This window comes from Octopus bimaculoides, chromosome 10 (assembly GCF_001194135.2).
Source record: "Octopus bimaculoides isolate UCB-OBI-ISO-001 chromosome 10, ASM119413v2, whole genome shotgun sequence".
In the NCBI taxonomy this organism is placed as follows: domain Eukaryota; kingdom Metazoa; phylum Mollusca; class Cephalopoda; order Octopoda; family Octopodidae; genus Octopus; species Octopus bimaculoides.
The window spans coordinates 81,585,188-81,597,075 of NC_068990.1; the positions used below are offsets into that span (position 1 = coordinate 81,585,188).

Sequence of the window (11,888 nt, forward strand, 5' to 3'; positions counted from 1 at the left end):
GTATATATATATGTGTATATATGTGTATATATATGTGTATATATATATATGTATATATGTATATTTACATTGTCAAGGTTTTTTTAAACCGAGATAATCTATAATATAAATTGAAGTTGGCCGAGTGTTGTATTCTTTCTTGTCTTGAGGTTCACGGCCAAACGGCTGGGTGGATTCGTGTGAAAAATGATGCAAGACTAATGGCTTGATGTGATAGGCAAACATGGAGTACGAAAGTGCAATTCAAATGGTGAGCTTCTTCTAGACCTCTGCTCTAAGTTCAATCTAGTAATTACAAACACTGTCTTCAAGTACAAAGACCATCAAAAGACTACTTGGATGCACCTTGGCTCCAAGCATTAGCACTTGTTAGACTACCTAATCACCTGGGGAAGAGATCAGAATGATGTCCTGGATACAAGGAGAAAAGATACCATGGAAGACTTAGACGGAAATTCAAACATACTGCAAAAAGGAATATGAAATATGAAATGGAAAGGAATTCACCATAATAAATGACAAACCCAAGCGAAAAACCAACTAGTATAGAGAAAGCTTATCAAATCATGCCAAAACCATAGATAATCAGTCATGATAACTAACTGCAAATATTTGTAGAAGTTTGACACTGTAAAAATATATGATCTTAGTATCCCTCGTTTTAGATACACTCAAAAGAAAATTATCCTAATATATATTGGCTTATATGAATGGGCATATACTGCATGTATTTAGAAAAAAATCTTATTAACTTCTTCAAAATTTACACTCTAAGAATACCTAAATATTGCAAATTTGTAAGCTGTTCCTTGTAATTTAACTACAGATAAACAAATATTTTGTCGGAAATCCAATGGAAATTTCGCATATATTTATATAGACTCCTGCTATCCAATTACAGTTTTTAAAACCTGATTATCAGATATCAATAGAAGAATCTCTAACCTGTTATTGAATAAAGCATCAATTAACAATTTGCTTCCCTCCTACTATGATAAAATCGCAAGAAGAAAGTGGATTTAGAGATGTGTATTATATACATACATATATACATACACACACACATGAAGTGGAAGTGATCTCCACCAAACCAAATCTTAACATCATGTATAAACACTCTATAGATATGGCAGATCATAAATTTTGAACAATTTTTCAACCATATTTCTTCTTTTAGGGCTATAGAAAAATAGGAATGCTCTAAAACTATCTTATCTGGAGTGGAAAAGCTTTAAGATATACTGAAAAAAAACTTTGAGCTATATTCTATGTATATAGAAACATTGTAGATTATGTATAGCTGAGCAGTACTTTATATACTAAAAGCCTTCATAAATCTGTAAGCTATAAAAATTCAGAGACCCTTCACTAAATATTGTTACTTTGACATGCAACTCTTGAACCACTGAAAGACTACACCTCCATCAAACGTGATAAATACTTATTTCTTTACCATAAACAATCACGTTCTTTGTTTCTTGCTTCAGCATTATCTCAATAATAGACACTTCCAATCTCACTATGCCTAATAACACTACACTTTTTGATATCTTTAAATCATTGTCATTGTATGCTCATTTCCATTTTTATTTTCATTTGATTTTGTTACTTATCTAGTGAAGTACATAAGCTTGATCAAGTTTTTTGTGTTGTCAGGAAATGTGAATGTTGGCGACTTTGAGCAATGCCATGCATCATACATAGAAAACCATTCTCTTTGCTACAGAAATGCTTTAATTGAAGTATTTGGATTGTCATCTTCCAACAGCACACAAGTTTATTCAAATTATGGACTTGAACCCAATATACCACATTAGCAAGTTTAATGAAAGAAGGAATACCTTCCCATACTACAATCATTATACTTTCTAAGTTTTTATGCATATGTATTATTACATATCCCTTGTGACTGTGATAATGGTTAGAAATGAGAATCTATAGCAAGGATACAAGAGGTGTAAGTTCTACATTAGTTCACCTGAGATGTTCCCATTTTCCATAATTTAAATGAGACATTCACATCCACTGAACAGCTTTCTTTAACAGTTTTTTTTTTATCCCAAAGGACAAGATCATGCCTATTGTATTTGCAACAAATTACTATTTTTATACTGAAATATTGCATCAGTATCTTTTTATTTTTAAAGGTTCTAATGTGAGTTTCATATGACCATATGGATAGCCTTATATATATGTGGGTGATATTTTCCATGGTGGCATAGCAAAATCAGCATACATACATGCATCCATCCATCTGTGTCTGTATGCATATGTGCTTCATCATAGAGTTTAAACTAATCACTACCAAAATAACTTAAGCTTTTTTTTTGTTTCAGTCAGAGAGTGTGAGTGCTAGACTGTATGGAATATGTTTAAAAACAAGGTGTCATCAAGATGGTTTGACAGGAGCTGGCAAGGCAGAAGACAGCACCAGACTATAGTGTGTGTGTGTGTGTGTGTGTGTAATATATAATATAATAATAATGGTTTCTAATTTAGGCACAAGGCTTGATTGATGTCATCAACCCCAGGGTTTCACTAGTCATTCTTTTATTAGCTCTGAAAAGAGGAAAGGCAAAGTTGGCCCTAATGGGACTTTAACTCAACATGGAGTGGAACAAATATCACAAGGTGTCTTATCTGACACTCTAACAATTCTGCCAATCTGCCAGTCTTTATAATAATAATAATGATAATAATAATAATAATGATAATAATAATAATAATGATAGTAATAATAATTCAGAATCAATGATCCTTGTATTAAATGCAGTTTATTTATGGTGATCAACAGATACTAAGCTAGAACTCTCTTTTAACGACCATAACCCACCAATATTTATCATCTTCCATAGTTTTAATGTTCTGCGTCTATGACAATTTATGTAGTTGCTAAAGATTGATTCATGGATAACAGAGGCTGAGAATTTTGAAGTTTAGAAAAATGTTAAAAAAATATAATTTGAAGATGTGGTTGGTTTTTTCCACATACTAAGTAGTCTGTATGAAGTGCATGAAAATTATATCCTGTTAGAAATGCTAAAAATCTATATCATGAGGTTGCACAACCTGCTAGAAATAGCAGTCTGATTATCTCAAATTACCTCTTAATGGTGCAAAAAGTCAGGACTCATTGGCTGAGTTGTCTTAGAGCATAAGTTTGCTTAATTAGGTCTGAGACTGAGATTGAGTTAAACAACAACCAACTGTGATACACTGAACTGATCTTAAATTACAAATAATAAATGATCAAAAAACATTGTAGTCGTGACCATCATATTTAGTGTTAATGTAACAAATACTTTACTGCATGACATTGGTAACAATATGTATATGTGTTTGTATAATTTCTTTTTTAAGAGATTAAAGTACAATTTGTGGAAACTTGTCTGCTGTTTCAGGTTGAATGACCACAGAGAGTCCCTGTGCATTGATTCAATCAAGTGATAAGTGATGTATTCAGAGAATAAGGCTTAAAATTCATTATTTCCAGAACTGAAAATATTCCTCGCCTCATGCAGTTGAGAGACTTCAACTTGCAGTGAGATTGAATCCTTGAAAGCAAAAATCTTCTAAAATAAATTAATAATGTGAATTGTCTTTGGATCTCATGAAAAAAGTTATGAGTTTATCTCTCATTCACCAATAACCAAACACAAGGAGTTGGAATATAATAGAATTCAATCCCCTTGACAAGAATCACATAAAATCCATTCATGCTAGTCAGATAAACAATGAAATGATAACATCTGGAAATAATTATAGAGTATCGATATTTTGGCTGTTTTTTACTTGATATAATTTCATCTTCTGACAAAATCACAAACGTTTGGGTGTTTTTTCCCTCCAGTATTTGGTGTTTTTTCCCTCCAGTATTTGGTGCATTCACTCTGCTCAAATCCATTTTTAATCAACATTCTTTTGAAATTTTTACCAGTATTGTCAGTTCTATTTTTGGCATTTTCAGTCTTTGTTTTACATTGAATTCTTTCTCAAGTTTCTTAAATCCTTTTCTGTTCTTTTTTTGTAATTTTTTTTAGTGGCCCTTTGAATATTCTATAGGTTTCTTTTCTTTTTTTTTAACTCCTTCTTCATATTTTCTTCCATTTGTTTTTGTAATTATTTTTAATCCCTGTACATTCTTGCAGTTGTTTGAATCCATAAAATAAAGATGTGATGAAACTGGACACATTAATAATTTTAACAACTATGCTCTGTTATCTTAGCTACTTCTGCTGTCTCTTCATGTAATGGTTTGTAAAATAATACACAGGACTACAAATATAGGAGAAGGGGGTTAGTCAATTAAATTAACTTTAGTTCGTCAACTTCACCAAGAATCAAACTCTGAATGTAACTACATACCTCTAAGCATTTTGTCCATTGCTCTGCAAATTCTGCAAATTACTATAATAATCAGGTTCCTAGTTTCTGCTGATAAAATTCATATTACTTAGTCGCAAACTTTATCTGTATTGATTTCTTTTGACTTGCCAAAAGCCTTTAGTGTGTCTGATATTTATTTAATCAATCCCTCAAAAGCACGAAAAGCTTTGTTATTATAAAATTTGAACTCGGAACCAAAGGGTACAAAAGACACACACACACACACACACACACACACACACACACTATCTCTTACATTGTGACATAATTTTCATCATTTGATGATTATGATAAAGTGATCAGGTATCAAGAATCAAAGAAGTTGAGTAAGAAAATGCTGGAAACCAATAAGATTTATAATGAGGAGTTTATCAAATCTGGCTCAAGTAACCAGAGGATGAATGTAGAAGAAATGAAGTATTAAGCCAATGATTGTGTGTAGATTTTTGTTGTCATTTAATTACACTGATTCGTACACAGAAACAACTAATTAGTGTATTTAATTCAGTGACATTCACAACCTCATTCCAAATTTCATACCCCAAAAATCTTTTTCACAGTTAATTAAATTTAGTATTGTTGGAATTGTCCTTGGATTATCCCCCTCCGGTACTAATTATATCTTCCTAATTACTGTGAGATGCTTGAACAGTCATATAGAACTACTTTATCCTTGTTTGTAACACAAGATTGATATTTTGTATGGTATAAAGGCAAACTGCATAAGCTGAGTTTCAGAAATAATTATGCTGAATGTTTGTGAAACAAATGATGTACTGAAACTTGCTATAATCAGGAAGGAATCATTAGTATATGATCTGCTGGATGCATAATGCCAAATGACAGAGAAAATTGAGTTGCAAAATCAATTGACCAGTATATGTTGGAGACTACAGTTTGGTCTCAAACATCTAACAAATGCTTGTTGTATATAAGAAAAGTGATGAAGAATCGGTAATGAAAGAAAGAAAACAACTAAATGCTGTAGAGTACTTTATTCCAAAGCTCAATTTTTCTTTCTGCTACCTTATGTACGTTTTGTGCATCTCTGTTAAGGAGAAAACTTAAATGTGAATCATACATACAGACACACACACACATATATGCATACCTGCTGCAGACACACACACACACACGTGCACACACAGACACACGCATGCCTATGCACTTGCTTGCAAGCATATGCAATAAAACAGGTCAGCTCTGAATTTCTGTGTTGTTACAGGACTAGTTTAGACATTTAATGAGCAAAGAATTATCATGTAAATTCCACAAATGCTCAGCATTTCAATCTAGAGATGTGAACATTCCAGTGTAAGCATAATATCTTTAAAAAATAAAACTGTGTTCGGCTCTCTATGTTAGTTGTTAGCTGTGAGTACACTTCAAAATTCCATGCTTCCCAAAATTTGTCCACATTACTCTAGATGTGCCTATGCTCCCTTTTCCTCCTTTTGGTTCTTTTACTTTGCATTTTCCGTTTTTTTTATGTTGCATCCCGTGTTCTATGTATGTATTTTTGGGTGTTTTTCTTTACTTATTGCTGCTTTTTGTCCCCTCTTTTACTCTTTTCTAATGAGTTGTGGTGCTCATGAGAACTACACACACACACACACACACACACTAAAACTATCTGTAGATTTATCAGCAGTTCAAGATGCCCACAGACTTCTAACAAGCCTAATACTTTTCTTTCTGCTTCATAACAGCAAGGCTGTCAATAGATGCAGGTAGAGTACTAATAACAAAAAAACAATTCAGCTTGATTCATCAAAATACAGAAAACATTCTATTCAACAGACAAATAAAGAAGGTGTATCTTTTATGAAAAGTCTATTTAATAAAAAGTAACCTACAGGGTAAAATTTGGAAGTAAAAATGAATATTTTAATGCAATACGTACTAATGCATAGTATAAAACTGCTAAATTATAATAAAGAATTTTTACTTTCTTTCTATGACAGTGTGGTAGAAGTGTATTTTGCTATGACCATAGTGTCCAGTACACTATTGCTTTATTATTTGGTTCATTCAATCAGAAATCTCTTAAGTTATGGACCATTAAACTGAGAATTTTCTGTACTTATAATTCTCAAAGAAAATTAATAGAATATTATATACCTGTAGCTGTATGTGTGTGTGTGTGTGTGTGTAAACATAAATAATGGCAAAGTTGACCTCAGTAGGATCTGAACCAAGAACATAAACGGATACTAATATGGTTGTGCAATTAAGAACTTGCCTTTGCAATTATATGTATATTTTAACTTTGCTGAAAATTCATTGTAGGAAAGAATTTGTGTGACAGATATATTTATTTATAGTCATCATTATTTCTATTTTTCCATGTTAGGAAGAGATCAAATACAGCATATAACCACTCAACAATATTATTTCATTTCTTGTGAGTGTTCCCAACACCCTGGGTTCTGTCCTTACCATGTCTTCTCATGTTTTCCCCACCCTCTTTTACCTTGCTTTCAAGAAGCCAACAAGTGACCAGTTGTTTCAATGTGCAAGAAATAGACAAATTATCCTAAATTGCTGACTTAAAAAAAAGACCAACAAAGAACTCATTTAAAAATTTTGTCCTCAGTATACAAATATAGAGGATTATCATATTGGAACACTTTTGGTCATACATCTGTTTGATCAGAGTTCGCCTAGATGCTATGCAATAACAACAATACTGCATATAAAATATAAAATGGGCTGTTTTTTCTTTTATTTGCAGTTCATTTCTGTTTACTAACTTGTTATTAATTAGTGTTCTAAAATTATTTGAAATATGCTTATTTTGAATTACTTTTATATTATATATTTATAGGTGCAGGCATAATCATGTGGTTAATAATTTCATTTTATGATCGGTTTGGGCAAATGTTTTCTACCATAACCTTGGGCTGTTGAAGACCTTGTAAATAAAATTTGGTAGACAAACTGTAAAGTAGCCTGTTAGATATGTATGTGTGCGTGTGTGCACACATGCACTTGTTTGTGTACATGTATCTCTATGAAGAATGGCAATATTGCTCACCAGCAAACAAAAGAACATTGTGGCATTTAGTTGCACCCCATAATGTTCCATTTACATATTGACCTGCAAACAACAGATAGTTGATTCCAGTCTTGTCAGTGAACCTGTAGCTTCTCTTTTCTGTCTCAAATAGGTATTTGCAATGTATAATATTATCTTTCTTTTTCCTTATTAAAAATCTCCTCATCTATGAATATGAATTCCTCAAGTATGATTGCACGATCAGTCACTGTTTGATTAAGAATCGTCCTATGGCTTTTGAATGATCATTTCATTGACTGTAGATCCTTTCTACTATAGGTTTACTATTAATAACAAATAGAGTGCATATCATCTGATTTAATGAGGCAATTAAAGTCAATTATTAATTACCATTTATCTTTGAAGAAGGGCCTACCTGATACCATCAGAATATAGCTCTCTTTACAGTAAGCACAAAAATTTCTTTTCTTTTAGATATTTTATTTACTTGTCTTTTGGTGAAGTAGTCATTAGTTTTCTTTCTGTTTTGTTTTTTTCATCATTATCAAACTGCTTTGAAATTTTGCCATGTGATTATCTTTTGTGCAATAATACATTTCTAACTACAGTGATGAATATAAAGACCATCGGACTGTTTTTATATCTATCTGAGACATTTTATTACAACAAAGTAAAAGTTAATTATTCTAGCAAATGAAATAATTTTCTTTTAAATTAAAAATTCTCTGAAAACAAGCTTCCTGTTACAAGAGTTTGAGTATTTTAAGGAGGAGAAAAGCAACCATTGATTGTCATTAAATTTGAATGGTGACCTTTTTTGTATGAAGTAAATATAAATATTTACAATTGTTGATACTTACCTACTTTCTAATGTAATAAAATATGTGTGGCTAATGAATTTCCAATTTGTTACATATTCCAGTGAATAAATTCTTTGTAGTGTTATCAAATAATGAATTCTTAGTATGACACTTAATTGAAGCACATTTCTGGATTATCACTCCAAATATCAGTTGACTGTTGATAGAGACAAACAGACAGTAATTATCCTGGTAATGATCCAAATCTACTCCAGCTAAACTTTTGTGCCAATTATAAGACATGAAATTAATTAATTGAGTTCTCTCATTGATTGCAGTTACACTAGCTGCACTCAGTACTTGAAATGGCCTGTTATTTTTATTTCTAGTCGTCAAATTAGGATCCCTTGAGAAATTCTTTCTCATCATTTAGTGGACTTTTTAAATTGTAATAAACTCTATAAAAAATTGTTTAGTGCTAGCAAATCCCATAACAATTTGAAAGAGATAAATTGTTCTAGAAGTTACCACAATATATATTTATTATATTTTAACACACACACACACACGCGCACACACACACACACACACACACCTGTAGTGTATTTTATCAATTTAGAAAACTGTGCATGCAAAAATTTTTCCGTTCTTCAACCTGCATGTGCCAGTACACATATACTCGCATGGAAGTACACACTTACATTACTTCTAGCCAAGCTAGAAATTATGGCTAAATCTCCTTCAGATTACATCTTACAATCTGAAATGAAGATAGAGAGACATTTAGACAATAAAGATACTGTTTATACAAAAAAGCTGGTATGGTTACAGATGAAAAGCATTTGATAATAGTTCTGCTTAATTGAGGCTGACCTAGGACTATACAATACTTAGCACATATCCACACACATTTTGATGAGTTAGTAGTAGCAAGTCAGATCCAATCTTTCACTAATCATTAAATCAGTAAAATTTATTGATAAACAAGTTAATATATTGACAAGAATAATATTCATATTCCCTTTTAAAACAATCTAATATGAACCAATTAAGAAATCTCACTATGGTTGCAACCTGCTAAAAAAGAATAGCTTAGTCTACCTCAATTCATGTCCCATCATCTTAAAAGACTAGATAGTCAATTTAATTCGTGTACCAGGTAAACATTGTTACTTAGCCCTTGGGATCCTTTTGTGGAGTCCGTTCTATTGTATGTATGTGATCTAGGTCCGAAGACAGGACTTTCTCCTTTCCTCCTGCTGTTCACAAAGGTTCTGAAAAAAAAAGTGGTAGCAACTGCCCTTCCTCTTCTGAATAAAACTATGCAATTTTTCTTTCACTTCTTTACTACCTCAATATCCATTTTAATTATACAAAGCAGAAATTAATATATTTACTTACCAACAAAATAATGCATCTTAATTTATTGTTATTAATTCCCAAATATTAGAGATGTTTAGAGAATATGTAATAAAAATTATGTACTTTTATGGAAAACCAAGTGGATGGTAAAGGAACTGTTTCAATATCAAGAGCAAATTACAAGTACAAAAGAGCCTGCAGAAATGCATGGTTCTTAAGAAAAATAATGAACCATTAAATTTACATTTTTAAGGATACATATTAAATTATTGCTTTTGGTCTTAAGACATACATATCAAATATTAAATTATTGTTTTGATCTTAAGGCTTTTTTCTTTTCTTCTATTGGCTCATGCTGTATTATTAATGAAAGTGATTGGGAAGGTACAATTTGATGCCAGAAAGGTGTGGCTGGGTTAAAATAATTTGATATACTTCTGGAATATGAAATCAGTTTATAAATCATAAAATATCAAGTGCATGAATTGAGAACTCGTGTTAAAACATAACTTAGGTGGTCAGTCTTTCCATAATCAAAGATTTTGCTCACATGAAGATGAATTAATTTAAAATTTCATAAACTTCTGATCTTATCTTTCTGTCTTTTTAGTAGTGAGCCAAAGAGAGATAGCTGCTGTGTAATTGCTTGATCTGCTAGAAATAGTAATCAAATTATCTTCAAACCACACCATACCTCCTTAAATAGTTCAATGCAACATCATGTCTGAAAATCAAAAGAAGAGATAGTCACTACTGAAATACCTTTGATTGTAGATCAAAGCTGACCTGAAGCTGAACAACAAAAATATTTTTATCAGCCTTTTCTTAGATCTTCTTCAGATATTCTATTCTAATACACATGCACACATTCACAAACTTACACCTCTCTCTCTCTCACACACACACACACACACAATTGTTTTAATGAAGTTATAAAAAAAGAACACATATGGAGTGGCTGTGTGGTAAGTAGCTTGCTTACCAACCACATGGTTCTGGGTTCAGTCCCACTGCGTGGCACCTTGGGCAAGTGTCTTCTGCTATAGCCTTGGGCCTTGTGAGTGGATTTGGTAGACGGAAACTGAAAAGAAGTCCGTCGTATATATGTGTATATATATATATATATATATATGTATGTATGTTTGTGTGTCTGTGTTTGTCCCCCCCATCATCACTTGACAACCGATAGTGGTGTGTTTATGTCCTCATAACTTAGCGGTTCGGCAAAAAGAGATCGATAGAATAAGTACTAGGCTTACAAAGAATAAGTCCTGGGGTCCATTTGCTCGACTAAAGGTGGTGCTCCAGCATGGCCACAGTCAAATGACTGAAACAAGTAAAGAGTAAAGAGTATGGATATTTTAAACATAGAGTAGATATTTGCTTTAATTTCAATTCTGACCCCACAACTAGCTACTTGTTTCCCTGTATAAACACAATATCATCAGAGATCAGAATATTTATATAAAAGGTTTTCCCATCATTTATAGTAGTCGTAAGATATTCAAAAATTTGCTTATGTGAGTATTTTGATCTCTGACGATCCTGTCTTTACAGAGGGAAGCGGGTAGGTAGTTGTAAGGCCTAAATCAGTGGTGGGGAAAATTTTTAGTGCGGTGGGCAAAAATTTCCAAAGAAAACGGTCCGCGGACAGAGATGGGTGTGAATAGTTTTTACATTGTACCTTCTACAATTTTCAGCTTTTGTTTCATATAAAAATTATTTCGATACATGCGATATATTTTTAGTCTTCTCAGCTAGAGTGTAGTGGGGTCTCAAGGGGGTGGTACAAACCTAGCAATATGTGTTTTATAGTGAAAACAAAATTTCCATTCAAATGGCAATTACTGGATGATTTCTGTTCAAGTCTGACCACTTTCATTCATAGTAGAAACGCGAGCTATGTTGCAAATAGGCATTTGGGTATTGTATAAATTTTTCAATTGAAAAATTTACTATATTTTGTATGTGCTCCAGCATGACCACAGTCAAATGACTGAAACAAATAAAAGAGTAAAAGAATAAAAAAATACAGTATATTAGCTGTCGGGTACAATAAAATGAGTTCATGGGTGCAATTGCACCAGCAGGCAGGGTATTTCCCCACCCCTGGTCTAAATCAAAACTAAATAGTGACTTCACTAGTGCTGGTGCCATGAAAAAAGTACCCAGTACTTGTTGTAAAGTGGCTGGAAGAGCATTTAGCCAGAGAGACCATATCAAAGCAGATGTTAGTGCATGCTGCAGTCACTAAGCATGGAGCACACACACACACACACACACACACACACACACACACACACACACACACACACACACAC

General features: G+C 32.5%; 1 protein-coding gene and 1 long non-coding RNA gene across 8 annotated transcripts in view; one reads left to right on the forward strand and one right to left on the reverse strand.

Annotated features, from left to right (window-relative positions):
- Positions 1-10,609, reverse strand: part of LOC128248925 (uncharacterized) — an 88,629-nt gene extending 78,020 nt beyond the window's left edge. The window contains exon 1 of the long non-coding RNA XR_008265080.1: positions 8,266-10,609. This is a non-coding gene — a long non-coding RNA (uncharacterized LOC128248925). The remainder of the gene's footprint in view (positions 1-8,265) is intronic.
- Positions 1-11,888, forward strand: part of LOC106871599 (tyrosine-protein phosphatase Lar) — a 586,729-nt gene that overhangs the window by 140,346 nt on the left and 434,495 nt on the right. The gene's annotated exons all lie outside the window — the stretch shown is intronic.